Genomic DNA, 16,773 nt, shown 5'->3' with positions numbered 1-16,773 from the left:
AAATTCATGTTTTTTTAAAGGTCCATAGTCTTGTGTAATGGTAGCTTAATGTTTCAACATTAGGCACTGTTGCAGTAGCATTAAAAATGGGTTAAATTCTACCAGAGATCAGGTAGGGCTTTTCAAAACAGTTTCAAAACAGCAGGACTGCCCTTCTGTTGCCACAGGGAAAAAAAAATAAAGTTCACATTTGTTCGACACGACAGGGTGCATTTTAATAGTGTTTAGATTATAAAATATTACTAAAATAAGCCTAGTTGCATGTTTACTGTCCTGAGACTTTCACCACGCTGAAGGAATAGGCTCTGTTTTAATAATAATCTAAATTTATCTGCAACAGTAACACCCATGGCTACATCTTCACCTACAGAGTCCATGTTAGTAGACCCCATTGGCTACTTAAGAGGTTAAATGTTTAGATTTCATCTGGCTTTTTTCTTTCCTTTTTGCTTTGAGTTGGAGGCAATGCAAGTTGAAGGACTGAGGCCCTGATCATGCAGTGAGATCCCTGAGCACGTAAGCATCTCTATCGACATCAGGCTGTGGTTTGGCAACACAGAGAACCCACCAGTACAGCTTCTATTGTTGGCTCAAGAATAGGGTGGCTGCACGATGTGAAGCGCTGACCTGGTATTCACTCGCTCTGCCTGCTCAATTTAATTCAAGAAGTTTTTGACAGGTTAACATTTTACTAGCAGACTTTATGCTGGATCAGGTATCACTGTACACAGCTCCAGCCAGATCAGGTATCGTCTGCACCCCTGTGGCTGGCTCACGGCCAGCGTAAAATTGGCGTTGGCTCCGTATCGTGTGCGCTGGCTCATTCAGCAGAAGTGTGATCACATGCCTTGGCCCGATCCCGATCAAATTTGTACTCCTGGGTGATCCAGCAATGTGCAGTCCTGGTTTCAGCGATTGTGGAGCCGCAGCTGCACACAGTCGCTGCACCAGCCTGTCACCCAGTACGAATTATCTTTGTCGCGTTAGTATTTTGTGCTGTCAAGGGGAACGGAGGGTGTGTGTGGGGGGTGGTTATGTTTAACCCTCAGGTTAATGAGACAATATTTAGGGAGGATAGATTTTGCCACTGTGCTCAGACCAATCACTGAGCATCAGGATAGAGAAGGAGCATTTCAGTGACACGAGGGGCAGGTGAAAGGTGCGGCGTCTCGCACGCCGCGTGGGCAGCCCCCAGTGAGCGTTGCTTGGCTGAAGACAGTGAGGTCGTTTACCAGAAGGCTGAGCCCGCTAGACATCAGGCAACCTGTGAAAGAAATGTGGTACAAAGGTGGTGCTGGTGTATCTTAGCGATTGTTGCATTACTCATAGCTGGCAAAGCTAGGAGCAAGTTATACAAGTCATTCTGAAAGAGTGCTAATGAAGTCTTTTACCGTATTATCCCAAATTCAGCTGCAGAATCTTCCTGTGGAAATAATGTGGTATTCCCTCCCTCTAAGCCTTTTACCTTCAAACCACATTTGAGAAGTGGGGAAAGGCATACTCTTTAAGGCATAAAAGCTTACATGAAATACTTTTTTCTTTGTTTTAGCATGTTGTGTCTTTAAAGCCTGTCGTTTGTAACCAACAAAGACTGGAAATAGGTGATGCATTTTCTGGAGCCCCTGAAGTTCCCTGAAGTTCCACATTTTTTATAGTTCAAGCATCTGTGCTTCTTTTTGAACAATTAAGATTTACAATTAAATGGAACAGCCCTGGAATTGGACTCATAATCCTAATCTACTGTGGGATGGTTTTTTTGAGAGGGGGATGCCAGTGTTTTTCTAGTAGATTTTTATTGCTCGCTTTTCCTAAATGATAGATATTTGGAAATAGAGATTGGGAAAGACAAAAGTGCATGAAAAGGGCCAGTTTATCACGTGGTTGTTCAGCTGATTTTTGTGTTTCCAGGAATAAGGAAATATCTGCCATGTTTTTCATGATCTCATATGGTATAAATAGGAGGTGGTAATCACCCTGCGATAAAATGCATTTTATTAAAAATCTCTGCCTGCCTCGTATACACTCTGACAGCTGATCTGTCCCTGTGGAACTGTCTCCAGCATTCCAGCCCCTTGAGCAGCTCCCAAATGCCACTTTCTCTTTTTGAAAGCACTTGCCAGATAAATGTTTCATTTGTTTTTTGGTTTTTTTTTCCCTAATTACACTGGTGTTCAGGAGAGGCCGGACAGTTTTGCTTGGCAGGGCTTCAGGGGGATCTGCATAACTTGCTTGTGGCTTCTGCAATTGGAAATAATTTGTGCTGATAAAGCTGCACCTTTGCCTGTCCTGTATCTTTCACTGTGTGGTTGGGCATAAGGTTCATGAGGTCTTTCTGCAGCTCCCATCTCAGTCCAGCAGTAATTGTTTCTTTTGCTCAAAATAATCATTTAGGAAATAATGCAGAGTCCTTTCCTATTCTTCCTTTTCTTTTGCCACTCTACTTCATGTGTTTTCTGCATTTTTATGGCTTCAGCCATGGAATGAAAAACTTGTTAATTTACCCATAGGCATCTGCTTAGCATTTGGCTTTTTCTTACCTATGGCCTGTGGCCACCGGGGCTGCAGGACAGAAATTACACAAAAAATAAAGCATGTGGTCTGCTAACTCTTCTCTTCCTTTTGATGTATTGAACCTTAAATTAATTCCTGAAGTACTAGGCTTAAATGCCTTATTTCCCCTAGCTGACAGAACTACTTTCCCTTCCTTGGCTCCTTGAGAGACTGTGCCACTTTTTGCCTTCTCTTGTGCCTTGCAGTCCTTCCCACTGGATTGCACTATGTGCCATCCCAGTCCCAGTGCCTGGAAGAGGAGAGGCAGCTTCATCCGAGGGAGCAATGAGCTGCAGGAAGGGGGTATCTGGGCAGCTCAGATTCATGTGCTGCACTCCGTACAGCTATGATGATTGGGCACGTAGGAGCCCAGAGGGGCCCTTGTTCTTGTAGAGCTCTAGGCTTTCATTTGAAACAGTGGAGCTTTCCACCCTTGGGGGAAAAAAAAAAAAAAAAAAAAAAAAAAAAAAAGGCAGTGATGACTAGAGCTTCACTCATCTGTTGCAGAGGCTGCAGGCTGGTTGCCTTTTGGGGTGTATCCTGCTACAGTCCCTTAGCTAATTTCCTGTTACAGGCTGATGTTGAATTTTCAATCCTTTTGTCCAGCCCACCATGACATTGCTTCCCAATTTAAAGCATTTTGCCACAGCCTAAGCTTCTGTGGGGAAATTTCTCCTCTCCAAAAAATGCAACTGGCTTAACAAGTAGTTCAGCTAGTGCTGTTTTGGGACAGGGTACAAGTTTTAATGTCAGCCACACTCCAGGGGCCTACAATTGTCCTTCATAAATTGCCCTCCAGACCTTAATTACCTCTGAAGCATGTTCACAAAAACCAACTAAGCCTGATAGAGCCTATGGTCTTAAACCGAGTTTAAAATTCATTTAGTGTAACTTTTTAGAAGTCAGTTTGGGGAATGTTTTTTGTATGTGCATGAGATCAAAAGAGTCCTTTTGCACTGTTGGCACCTAAGCCAGCTTCATCACCTTCTGACATGGCTTAGCAAAACATTGGTGCCAGCTTGTCATGGAGAGAATGTAGTGCTCATCAGTGTTTCTTACTCAGAGTGGACTCCTGACTACTGCTGTGGATCTTCCCTGCTCTTAGCAAGGTTTCAGAGAAGCTGCAGGAGGGTGTTTTAGAAGTTCCTTTCCTTTCTTCAATGTAAGCAAGAAAGATCCCCTAGAACTCTTCTGTGAATGCAACTAGTAATTACATGACAAAGATCTCTATTAAGACCTATGCATTAAAGTGTAGGCAGAACAGAGAACAGATGTGTAATGTGGATATTTTAGATACATTAGCATATATAATCTATGTTCACATACATACATGCATATAGAAATCAGGATAGGGCTGCTAAGGGAATTGATTCCCTTTGGAATTCACGCTGGTTAAAATTTTTTTCTTTTACCTTTTTTTTTTTTTTTTTTTTTTTTTACAAGGGGTTGCAGAGGAAATGTAACTGTGAGTGGATTGTTTGGAAATTCTAACATTAGGATCCTCTTGCATTGCAGAGCTCTGTTGTGGAGCTTAGGACAATGTGAAGCTTTCCTTGAAAATAAAAAAATGGTGTTTTTTTCTGTACTTTGCAGGTATTGTGACTCTAATGGATGGTACACGAGGCAGTATCTTAGGATTACGTGGCTCCTGCACAAAGTAATTCTGGTCCATCATGTATTTCCTGGTACTGGAGGTGGCTTACTCAAAATACATCATGCTGTGAATATGTGGTTAGGTGTGCAAAATTCAGAGCTGATGCCTCAGTGAAGGCTCCAGCTCTGAATTTGAGCCTTTGGGATTTGGATATTTTATTCAGGTTTTGATTTTGCTTGTCCATGGAGAGCTGGCAAGAATATAACTATGCTGATACGATAAAGAATGGTCAGAGGATATAAAGCGCGAAAGGGCTGGAGCCGGTTCCCAGTTTTGCTGTTAAATTGGCCACAACACTTGCTGCTGGAACAGATTGAACGAAGTATGAATTAAAGGATCATTCAGAGAACAAAAATAATGTTATGGACCAGGTAACCACACTTGAACATCATGGACTTGTCATGTATGTCTGGTCTGCTCTGGTGGGACAGAGCTATCTGGTGGTTAGAGCAAGTGTCTGAGCCCCTGGCAGCAGGCAAGTCTCTGGCTCCATCGAGCATTTCACACCCTTCGTGGCTTTTACGAAGCTCAGTGCTCAGTGGTTAAAGGCGTAAAAGGAAAAGTGCTCTGGGAGGGCAGGATGTAAAATCCCAAGTTCAGCACTTGCAGTTCAGTTCATTGGGTGCTGTTTTAGATGTTGGGCTTCATCTTTTCTTTATTAGCAGTACTAAAGAATATTGAAATGGCAGAAAGTATCTGATGTAATTCTTATTATTAAAAACAGTGGCACAACAACAAAGAGACCTTTCAGGTAGCAATTGCTTTCATAAGCCATTCCTGGAGATCAAACTCAGACCTTTTACAGCTTGATCTAAAAGGGGCAACCCCTGCAATCACAGCACAAACATTATGTGTCTGACCTGCTGTGTGGTACCTGTTACAGCAGCAGGTTTGTGCAATCTCCCTCTCTTAACAGCTGTTTAGTCCAAAACCCAGCAGAGATGGCCAGATGCTTTGCATGTGTGTGCATAGCTGCACTGAAAGCCAGGACATTCAGCCTGTGATGGAGATATTCTGGCCTTTGGTTGGGGTTGGAGAAGTGGATGCAGCCTCCCCTCTGCTGAAGATTTCTAGCAGCCAGGGCAGATGTGACAACAGTGGCTAGCTTGCTAGTAAGTGTTACATGGCTGTCAGGCCAGCTTGTTGGTGGTCTTCTTTGTAAGAAGCTCCAAGGCATCAATACCTGAGCTTGTCCCTCTCTGATAAAGCCTTGTCAGGGGCCTCAGGAGTGAGGTGCAGAGATGGGTAATTCATATATTCTTGCAATAGCAAGAGTTAGAGTTAAGATCCTGCTGGAAGGTAAGGGTTTGAGGAAGGGTAATTATGTTGCTATATGGTTCTTAAAACACAGGATTTTTGTACCTATGGATTACTGCAGCATTACTTTTAACTCTGGACCAGGGCCACCAGCACTTTTTCAGGTAGTAAGTAGCATTCTAAAATTGTCTAGAATTGGACCAAGTTATGTCTCCTGCCCTACAAGCATTGGCTTCAAAGTAAGTACTTAAGGGAAAACTGAAAAATAGGGCAGTACTGTTTTGGAAACATGCTATGAAAATCAGAGTTGGAACCCAGCACAAGCTGCAGGTGAGAATTATGAAACACAGTTATATGCAGAACACAGGATAAAGAAACAAAATATAGTTTTATACTTAATGGAAGATTTACATTAGTTTTGGCCAGTGGAAGCTTACTTTAATATCTTGTTCCTAAAAGTAATCCTACAGAAACTGTGGTTGCTACATTTCCTTGATTTTCTGTTTTCTGCTGCAACTCCAATGGATGCACACGGAAGTGGTGGCAAAAGAAGGTGCTTGCAGAAGCTGCTTCTGTTCTTGGTTCCATTCTTAAGTATGCACAGATGTGCTAAAACCCCATTGGAACTCTAAGTTCACCTTCGTGTGTTATCTGCCTGTGCATGCCAAGTATCTTGAAAATCTCTGAAAGTATGGGTGCAAAATGAAGGGCATATGCAAACAACGTAGGAAGAGAGCATAGAGTTTACTATGTTGCAGGTGAAAATATTGAAAAAGGATTTGTGTTTTAAACTAGTTCTTTCAACTTGTTTCTACTCCATTCAGAAAAAAAAAACCAGAATAATCCTTTGCCTACAATATAGTGTAAATTAATCTTCTCTGTGATCAGACCCTGTCATGTACAATGAGAACACAACTTTAATCCAGAAGGTTCCCAGTTTTAAAAAAAAAAAAAAAAAGCAAAAAACCAACGTGCATGCACAGGAAAATGTAATCTAGAAATACAGCTTTTACTCCTTTTTTTTTTTTTTTTTTTTTTTTCCCCAGCATACAAGCTGACTAAATTATGTAGAAAAGCTGCTTTCTTTCCACTATTTCACCCTTGAGATCTAGTATTTTCCTACTCTTGTCAGTGTTGTTGTTCCATGCTTTTTGCCAGCAATCCCAGTCTGTATCCTTTATATTCCTTTTGGAGCAGTGAATCCTTTCATAAGAAGATTATTCTTTGATGCCCTGAAGCGGGAAATGTCAACAAAAATCTTGAAACCTGTGAAAATATTTATATAATGGCAGTGGTTGCCAGGACATGAGAAACAACAGGTAACTAAATAATACTCCTTTGCAGATCCGTAGCACCTCTCCTTTGGCAAAATGAGAGGTCTACATAATCATGTGATACCAGCAGCTTTGTAGCATTTCAGGTTGCTTCACAGGTTTTATACCTCATTGCATCTGTGATGAAACTGATCCCCACAATGTATCCTCTACATAGATGGGAGGTTAGTACCTGTGCCTTAACTTTGTTTGAAATCCTGGATGTTTGGGCTCCTGCTGTCTCACGCTAGGTGCCCAGAAGTGCAGGCACGAAATCAGTTTTGGAATCTAAGTTTTGGAAACTTCGAGCTGAATGACTTTTCCAGCGTCACATGCTGGGTTTGCTGCAGGGCCAGGAGTACAGCTCAGATCTCCTGGCTCTCTACCCGCTGCCTGAAGGGCAGGGTTAGTCCTCAGCTTCATTTCAAGGGATCCTAGAGGGCGCTGGCATTTTAGCAAGTCAGCTGGCAACTCAGCTGTGTTTTGTTTAGAATGGTTCACATTCTTCCATCTCATTCCCGCATTGAAAACTTCCAGCTTCCCATTTTCCCTAAGCTGTCCCAGAAAGACATATTAAATATGCAGATGTGATGGCACACACTCACACACGTGCTTTTCCTGAAGCAACCCCTCAAAGTTTGTTCTGGATGTTTGTTTTACTCCAGTTTTTCTAATCCCCAAAGTGACATTAAACAGATTTTTTTGTTTAACCTTTGTATGAAACACTCTCTCTCCCTTCATTTGTAAGGATATGCGGTTTTAGTTACATTTTGTTATATTCCCTTGTGCATGGAGAAGACACTGTAAATGAAAACATACTATAATTATTACACACCATGAACAAATGTCTTCTTAGACATCTCCCATACATGATTTCCCTAGAACATAGTTTGGACATGCACATCACTATATTTTCAAAACCATTCATGTCATAACTGCTTGCACTCTATGAGGGTTCAGCAATGTGAAGGCTGTCCACCCAAAGTCTTGGAAATACATCTCATAGGCAACAGAAATGGAGACTGAGAGCAGGACTAAGAGCTAGGAGGCTTGGTAGCCCGTTTTCTAGTGATTAATCTCTCGGTACAAAACCAGCACTGGGCTTGACTGAGGAGCTGCACACTGTCAGCACGAGTGAAGTAAAGACAATGAAAAAGTTGGCTTCTGCTTCCAGTGAGGAAGTTATTTTGCTGGAACAGCATAAATCCTTAATAGGATTTCTTGCTTTCTCTGCAATACAGAGACTCAGGCAATTCCTTGTCACCTCCTACACCCTGCCTGTTCCAGGGATGAGTGCATGTATCCTCATTAACCAGCTTTCTGTGGTCCCCACCTGCAAACACATACACAAACATGACCCATCTATGCACTGCAGCCTGCCCCCCTCACCTGCAAGACAAGCATTCCTTGCCTTCTCTACAAATACACTATTTTTTGCAGGACAAAAACATTTTTCACTTCAAGAACTTAATATTTGTCAAAAAAAGCCAAGATTGCATTCCAGATGTACAGCTGTTCCACCTACAGAAATCCCATAGTCTTGTCTAGTCAACATATCCAATAGCATATTGCCCAGAGAGAATAAATATGTTCAAGATAATGGGGGGAAATTCTCTGGTACTGTATATATCCTTTGAATGATAGCATAAAATAGATAATTTTCATTTTCTCTGAGTGGTAACTGGAAGAACTTAACCCACTGGATTTCTCCCACTTCATACTTGTTTTCCTTTTAGCTTCAAGGGAAAAATAAAAACATTTCTTTCTTTGAAAAAAAAGCTGTCTCCTATAGACTGTTCTCTTGTGTATGCTGTGTTCTGCCTGAGGTATTACTGTAAACATGGATTTAATAATAATGGTATTTACACATTTTCACTGAAGGATCTTTAAGTGCATTGGAGCCTGTGATGTATCACACCATCCACAGACAAGATCACAGTTCTGGTCCTGAATTAAATTTACCTCCCCTTGGCAGATGAAAAAAACTGAATTTCAGAGTTAGTTATAATCAAAACAAGTGGTCTAAGCAAGTCAGCAGTGGTGCTTGGAAGACAAGGTCCTGACCTGTAGTCACCAGACACAGGGTCAGTTCCCCACCTTGCCTGGATCAGCAGAGCTCCAGACGAAGTCATCATGGGGAGGGAGGACTGTTTGTGCCAAACCATTGGCTTTGTACGTGCTCCTTGCTGGAAATGCCAGTGCAGTGCAATTTAAGTGCCGTGCATTATATGGCCAACGAGTACAATTAGCATAAAGGTGTGATGCAGCCTCAGTGACCGGGGAAGGGAGGCAGGCTGTCCCTGCAGAGAACCTGGCCTGATGTTCACTCTGTGCCCAGGGTAAAATTTGGCTACAGGAGAGGATTTTTGTCTTCCAAGCTGTGGTTGCTTTTGAGGAAAATGCCCTTTGCCCTTCCCTCTGACGAATTAGTGCACGATTGTCTGCACACCTGGATTTTCACCAGGAATGAGAATCACTCAGTTGTTACTGGTTTCGTTCTTCAAGTGTGATGCTGTGACTTGGTGACACTCTCATGCCACCTGATGCTGGAGGTGTATGATCATTCAAAGATGACATCAACCCACATTGCACCAAAAGAAGCAGTCCTGCCTTTCCTCAGCTTTTGATAGCAAACTGGATTGAAAAACTGTTTGGAATTAGAAGCCAAAACATCCAAGTGCCTTTCTGAAGTTTGCAGGATCTTAATGATCCAAACTGGGTACCCTTATCCAGCCCAACTGCACCGGCTGCAGGAACTGTGACTTCTAAATCACTATTTGAAGAGCTGTGAACCGTGAGTACTGCTGAATGGACTCTCAGAACAGCTTAGGGTCAAATTCTGTGGTGTCCATCCTCCTCAAATTGAACTGCACTTTATGAGTGGATGAGATGTTAGATAAATACTTACATTTTCCAGATAATTTAACCCCTTGGAGTTTTCTCTTTCACGTCAAAAGCAGGAAAGGGAAAGCTCAGTTTTCCACAGGCACCTCTGAAACCTGATCCCTTATTTTGAAGCCTAGGTGTGGGCTGATCTCTTTGCAGGATAAAGTCCTCACCAATGAAGTGCAGGATGTGCTCAGAAACCCTCAGGATGGATGGAAAGCTTGTCTGGTGACAACTTACACTGGCTCAGTTGATATAAACTGAGTTTTGACTTTCATTAGCCCTTCTGGGCTAGCAGAGCTGTAGGAGGAGAAGATGGGTGCTGTTCTGGTGTCTGTACCACCAGCATAAATGTCATATTACAGTTCATGTTGAGGAGAGAAGCAGGAAAAATGCATAGCTTTTTTTGGAAAGCTTTTGGATAGCTTTGGCAGTTGAAATATATATATAATATGCTTTGAAAACTGAGTTAAATTCAAAGTCATTGAAAAGGAATAAATTTTAGTAAAGTGCACTTGCAATTTTCGTTACTTTTCCAGTTCTTTTTTCTTTATGTTCAGGAAAGGATTTACAAAGCAGCAAATAGTAGTTGCTACACTGGAAACCTCATCTGTTCAAAACCAGATAGTTTTACACAGAGGCAGCTTTCAAATTAATGCTTTGTTACTAAATTTTTAAAGCTCAGATTTAAATTTATTTTCTTCTATTACCATGTCCTTGCACTTGATGTCTTGCCCTGGTTGCACAGGGGTTTTGGCAGCCATATGGGCTTAAATAGTTCCTGTCCAAGAAGCTGATGTTCACCCTCTGTGCAGTTGTGCCCTCAGGCTGTGGCAGTGAGCTGTGAAATCAGTCAGGGAACGGATCCACAATCAGAAAAACCTCCCAGGAATATAACTTTTCTTGATGCACCAGTGTGACTCCATACAAATCTAACTCAGGCAAAGGTGGAACTGTTGTGGCTCAGCCCCCTCCAGCCTCTTGGTCCTGCCCAGGTCTGCTGTGCTTCCGATTCCTACATGAACCAGTCCAGGCTTATAAATAAGTAAAACTCAGTCTTTTGTTTTTATAGGGTTAGTTTTTAATCTTTTCCATTCCTTCTATCATCTGTTTAACTGCTTATATTGTCAAGGGACTTTGAAAAAGAAGTGTGCTGTGGCACAGGTCTGGGATTAGCCCCCGGATTGGAAGGGGTCTTTATTACACTGGTCATGCTGCCAGCAGGACCATATTATCAGGCTCTGGCCTCAGTTTTGGCATCCTGAGCTCTAAGGGACAAGCTGGCACATGAACAAATGGGTGTGAGCTGAACACGAATAAATTTAGACTGGAAATTAGAGTCGCAGTTTTTGCATGGTGAGATGCCAGACAGATTAGGGACCCCAAATAATCCACATCTTTCAAGATGTTCACAGACTTTATATGTGGGATCATATGATGTGCTACTGAAAAGAAGCATGACCCTTTGTTCCTAATATTAGACCTTATATACTTAAAAATAATGTGCAGTGATTTAACTGAACAGTCTAGTTAAGTCAGTATGGATCTTAATTTTAAAGGCTTTGCTTTTGGTTTAAAAGGTAACAAGCCTACAGAACACTGATTTACTTACAGAACTCTTCCAGATTAGGTTTGCATGGATACACATTTTGCTGAAAAATGGGATCTAGAAGCCCTTTTTTAAAGCAGGTAATAATGTTACAATGGCATTTTACAAACAAATTCTTAAGTAGGCTACTTTATTTTCTGAGGTTAGAATTGCACATATGTGATTGGCGTTAAAGTGAGATATAAAATTATCTTCTTCTTGGTACAAATGTATCTGCAGTCTATTCCCAAGATGGCTTGAACAGGTTTAGCTTACATCTGTTGCATCCAGCATTAACAGGAAATTCCTGCCCTGAAGTGACAGTATAGAAGGTAAGTTCTGAAATTGGTTAGTTCGATGTATTTTTCTGATATATATAAAGGGTTTATTTATAGTGTTTCAGCCTTTTCTCTATTTTTTTAATAGGAAAACTTATAAGCATGCTTGGAAAATGTTGTTTGTTTGGTTTGGTTTTTTTCATTGGTTTGGAAACTGTGTTAACTATGTAGACGATACAGTTGATACACTGGGGCATTATTCCCAGAATGTTTTGTTTACTGGTCACCCTTGAATGGCCTGTATTTGAGCAGGAACAACACTTAACTGATGGCAGAAGTGTCTGATGGTCGAAAGGATGGAAAAAGCAAGCAGATTTTAGTTTTGATCTTGATTCAGCAATAATAAGTAGGTGTATAGTTACTTTTAAACACCTGGTTTAATGTATTGCTGAAGGGAGATAAATCTGCACCATAGATTTACTGTTTTTGAACTTGTTACTCAGCCCTTCCTGCACCTCTCTTTCCCTTTCTGTAAGGTAAGAGAAAAATAATGGCTGTTAGAGCTGTGGGATCTAATGTATGGGGTGTATGTGCTTGCTTTGAAATTCTAGTGGAGGAAGAAAAATGGTCATTAACATTATTTTCATTAGACGGGACTTTTTAAGAACATCTTTGAAGACTCTAACAGGAAGGAGAGAAATTTAATTAAGTTTGAATTTATTCCATGCCTTCCTATTTCCTTTGGAATATTGTGCTTTGCTGTCAATGATTTAACTGACAGGAGGCTATTGATCCAAGTTGGTCTGACACCAGTCCCTGTGAGGGGCACTGAGGTGTTGAATGTCCAAGACAGAGCAGAAACTGTGCATCTCCCTGTTTGCCCTGGTCATTCACTTCCAGAGAGCAGCAGTTTAACTGTATTTTACATACTTTACTGTCTTTGCCAGTTAATGTAATTATTACAGAGCATGGAACAAACTGAAAGGAATATATACTCAGAGCAAAAATTAAGTGCAGGCCTGTGAGCTGTAGAGACATAATCTTCTCAGTCTGGGATGGCTCCAGTAGGACGGGGAGAGACAGACATCCCTTTGGGGAGGATGAAGGGTGCTCTGTGCTTTGCAAGATCAGAGTGAAGAAGAAAACACTTAAAAGTCATCCAGCTGCTTCCATCCCCTGGCCTGTTCTAGAATCTCTGCAGAGAAGTTGCTATGACTTGGACTGCTTTTCACTGCCTCGTTCACACTGTCAGAGAACTTTGTCCTGTTATCCTTCCTAATCTTCAGGGAGGGCTGACGTGCATGCTCATTACCACCATAATCAGAGTTCAGAGTTCTCATGCAAATCCTGCAGCCAGCATCAGCTCTCTAGCAGGACTAGGGCTGCCCTTCTGTCACTGCTTGAGGGGTCCATGTTATGGTCAGCTACGGCAGGTCAACAAACCAGATCCAACAATTGCCCTTGAAGAAGAAATAAAAAAGGGATGTACTTTCTTCTTTTTCACTTTCCTCATGTTTTATTCCCCTCTAAGATGGCTAATCCATGTAAACTTAACACTTGGGTAAGGTGTTGGCTGGATGGCCTTAAGGGTTGGAGTCTTTCATTCCTAAGAAGCCACAATGTTGGGGAGCAGCAGCGTGGGCTTCCTAACCCTGCCTGGGCTTGTGTTTCAATCTGACCTCCCGTGTCTCCTTTGAGCAGGTCTGGGGAACAATTTCTGAAGCAGAGATTGTTAATACAATTAAAGAGATGGGGTGCCTGTTTGGCAAGTAAGCTGTGGCACTGTGGGCATGTGAAATAAGCCACTGAACTGTCATCAGAGGATAATGCTTGGTGCTTTTTTCAAACGTATGTGTGAAATGATTTGTTAGGTTATGATTACACATAGTGGAGCTGGTCTAACTTCTTACAGGGCTTGCCCATGTAAATAGATGAGGCTAAGAAGGTTTCAGTTCATTATTACAGATGATTTGCTGTTGCCCCAGAAGCACTTGTATTCTGGTAGTTGTGGGAACAAGAACTGCAAAATTTGGGCCATACATGTCCTAATTCAGTTCTCTGGCTCTCAACTGAAGCCACCAACATGCAAATGGAGTTCCCCTGGAAAACCGCATGGCCTGGATCTGTCCCTAGGAATATCATAAATATGGATGTCTTCCAGGCAGCCAGTAGCTGCTAGGATGGATCTGAGTTGCTTCCTTCTGTATTTCAAACAATCAAAATCGCATTTGTTTCAGCTCTACAGGTTGCTGCTACACCTCTTGCACTTTTTTTTGGGACATGTGGTCTCAGTGAACCCAGTTAGATCAACAATAGCATTAAATCTTTTGTAAGAGCACAACTACTATGAATCACCTTGAGAGGGAGGAGGGTCATATCTTCCCTCCATGTGTATCCTTGGAGTTTGTTTCTTTTTTTGCAGTGGGTAAGATGGTCTTGCTCCAGGTGAGCCAGTTGCCTGTCATGTGAAATATTGTAGCATAAATTACAGTGCTTATAAGGCTTTACATATATTCTGTATTTTTAACTAATGAGGAGCTGTTTTACTCATAGAATCACTATGCTTTAAACCTATTCTGTTTTTAAATGGTGAAAATATTTAGTGTATAGCTTCTTTTGTTGCCTGATACATCTGCTTTCCTTCCAGCCGTCCTCCATTCTAGCTCTCCTTGGTGAGGCACTTCAGGGACAGCTGTCACTAGCTCTGCTGAGACTGGCAGGTATATCTTGGCATTTGCTCCACTACATGCCCTGGTGACAGTGAGAATGAATGTCATTGGCCAAGGGAGTCATGGAAAAATGAAAGAGCAAGGTAGTGGTGAAAGGAAATCTGGATCTGTCAGCAGGGGTGACAGGTGATGAGATGCAGAAAAAGGTAGCACATGAGCACATCAGAAGATAAAACTGAGTCTGTAAGTACCAAAAGAAACAAGCAGGACATAAGCAGGAATAATCTGCTGTTCCAGTGGAGACAGACAGTGTATAACAATTCAACGAGGCAAGGCAATGCTGAGACAAAAGAGGGAGACACGAATGGCTGATATACTGGGATACTTGGAGAAGGTTTTATTACACCTTCTGAAACACTCCAGCAGGATTTGGACCTATGGAGGCAGCTCCAGTTGCTATTTGAGTAATAATCACAATACAAATAAAATAACACATTTAGATCTGGGAAGGTTGACTCCAGTACAGCAACGTGGTGGTTACAGCACTGGGAAAGGAACAATCTGGCAGCAGGACCAAACAAGTGGAGGGTGGTCAGATAAAAGATGATTTAAGTTTCTGTGTTAGTGATGGAATTTAGTTTCAAGGGACTTCTTTCTCTCTTTTTTTTTTTTTTTTTTTTTTAACTACAATCCCTTTAAAACTGGTTCAACTGAATGAGCAAGTATGCAACTTCAATGATATTCCTGACGTCTTTGTAGGAACTGTGGTTAAAACCAAGCCTGAAGCTTGGCTGCCAGAAGCAGATACATAGCAGGACATTACAGTATGTCTCTCTGCTGTCAGGAAGCAGGACCAACCAGAAGGTAGGGATTCCCTTTCAAGCAGAATGTGTAAACCCTCCTTCTAGAGTAATGCATCTCTACTGGCTCCTTAAGTAGAGACCCTACTTCAGTGAATATTTTTCCTGTCTTGAGTAAGTGTCTATGTCCGGAGAGAGCAATAAATGTTTCTGGATGCACTGGACATCGTGAGACATTAAAAGCAAGCACTGAACCTCAGTCAAGTTGCAAGAATAAACAAGAACCCAAAAGCAGCTCTTGATCATTACAAGAAGAATGTAAATCCAGTACTCTCCAGCCTGGGAGAAAGCAGACAAGAGGCAGAAATAAGGATCATTGGAGTCACATGGAAGGAGACCTATGTTTTCTTTCAAAACTCTTACAGCACTTTTTATCAAGATCTGTGTCACGCTTGGGGGCATCCAAATTTTTTGAAAGACAGTAAGGATAGGATAAGGAATTTGCATGAGTAACTCTTTTTTCATTTATCATGTCTGTCTTCCAGCCAGGGTTCAACTTTTTTCATGGTCTGCCAAATCTTTGCAAATGATCTCATGGACATGACCTTCCCTTCTTTCCTGGAGTCTTGAGCTTCCATCCAGCAAACGCAGCAGGGATGGTATTGGGAAAGCAGTGATAGCTCTCCAGCTGCTCTGCTGTGACTTTTGAAACTCAGTGTGCATATTTTTGCTTTGTGCACAGTTGTCACCTCTGAAAATCAAACAAAGGCAAACACAGGTACTAATTTTAGGTAGCCAGGCAACACAGTAGACAGTTGCCTAGGGCAGCAGACTGTTGAGTGCAGCAGAATGCCAAGGCTTTATGAAGATGAAGGCTTGCTGCCACTGCTCTCCCCTCTAAGTACTCCCTACTACAAGTAATAGACCTTCAATCCTGTTTTCAGGTGACAGTGGTCTGGGTGCAAGCATCAGACCTGCAGTGCTCAAACTACAGTGTGGGTTCATTGCCTCCATTTGAGTGGGCCAAGTCCACTGGAAAGGGTGGGATGGGACCTTTCCCAGCAGAATCGAGAGGAACCATTGGTTTCAGAGTTGTTTCTATGGCCACTTCCTTTTCTCCTGCAGAAGCAGTGTGAGTTCATGTGAGTGGGCTGCTGCAGGGGAGGGATGGTTTGAGATGAAAGTGCGAGTCACTTGGGAGGCATGGGGAGGACAGGGGTGATGGCCATGAGGGGTGATCTGCCTGGGATGAAGTTGGGCTCTCCTGGATCTGAGACTTATCCAGGGAACAGAAAGTCAGGTGAGACCAGCTTTTTCCAAGGCCTTCCCCATACCTGTTAGTGTAATGATGTCACTCATAGGTAGCCACCCCAAAATCCTGTTCATTCCTAGCTTCCTTCTTCTGAATCCCCTAAGTCCTGATGACCCTGCCAGTATCTCCATCAGTCGTCCAGAATTAGCCACCGTCAGCTCCTCACTCCCCCTCTTACCTGACACTTCACTGATTCTGTTAATCCCAGATCTCCAGCAGCCCCACATCACCCCACTTCTCATGTTTACAAAATTTCAGTCACTTTGCCCATCCAGCTGTGCTTTGGCAGAAAACCTCGCCAAAGTTGTTTGAACCAGCCCTGTAGTTTGACTTTAAAAATAACCCAAGCTTTTTGTTTGTAAAATGTAAAACTTGCTTTTGAGAGTTTGGTGGCAATCAGATACAGGTGCGAGGAAGAAGGATGGAGAGCATTCTTTGGACTACAGGCCAAGTGCTTTGCAGATTT

General features: G+C 42.2%; 1 protein-coding gene across 1 annotated transcript in view; it reads left to right on the top strand.

Moving 5' to 3' along the window:
• WNT5B (Wnt family member 5B) overlaps positions 1-16,773 on the top strand; it is a 73,690-nt gene that overhangs the window by 37,667 nt on the left and 19,250 nt on the right. The gene's annotated exons all lie outside the window — the stretch shown is intronic.

The sequence above is a fragment of the Heliangelus exortis genome, chromosome 1 (genome assembly GCF_036169615.1).
Source record: "Heliangelus exortis chromosome 1, bHelExo1.hap1, whole genome shotgun sequence".
Lineage (NCBI taxonomy): Eukaryota > Metazoa > Chordata > Aves > Apodiformes > Trochilidae > Heliangelus > Heliangelus exortis.
The sequence above is the reverse complement of the archived record's forward strand: the minus strand, read 5'-3'. Positions and strand labels throughout refer to the sequence as shown.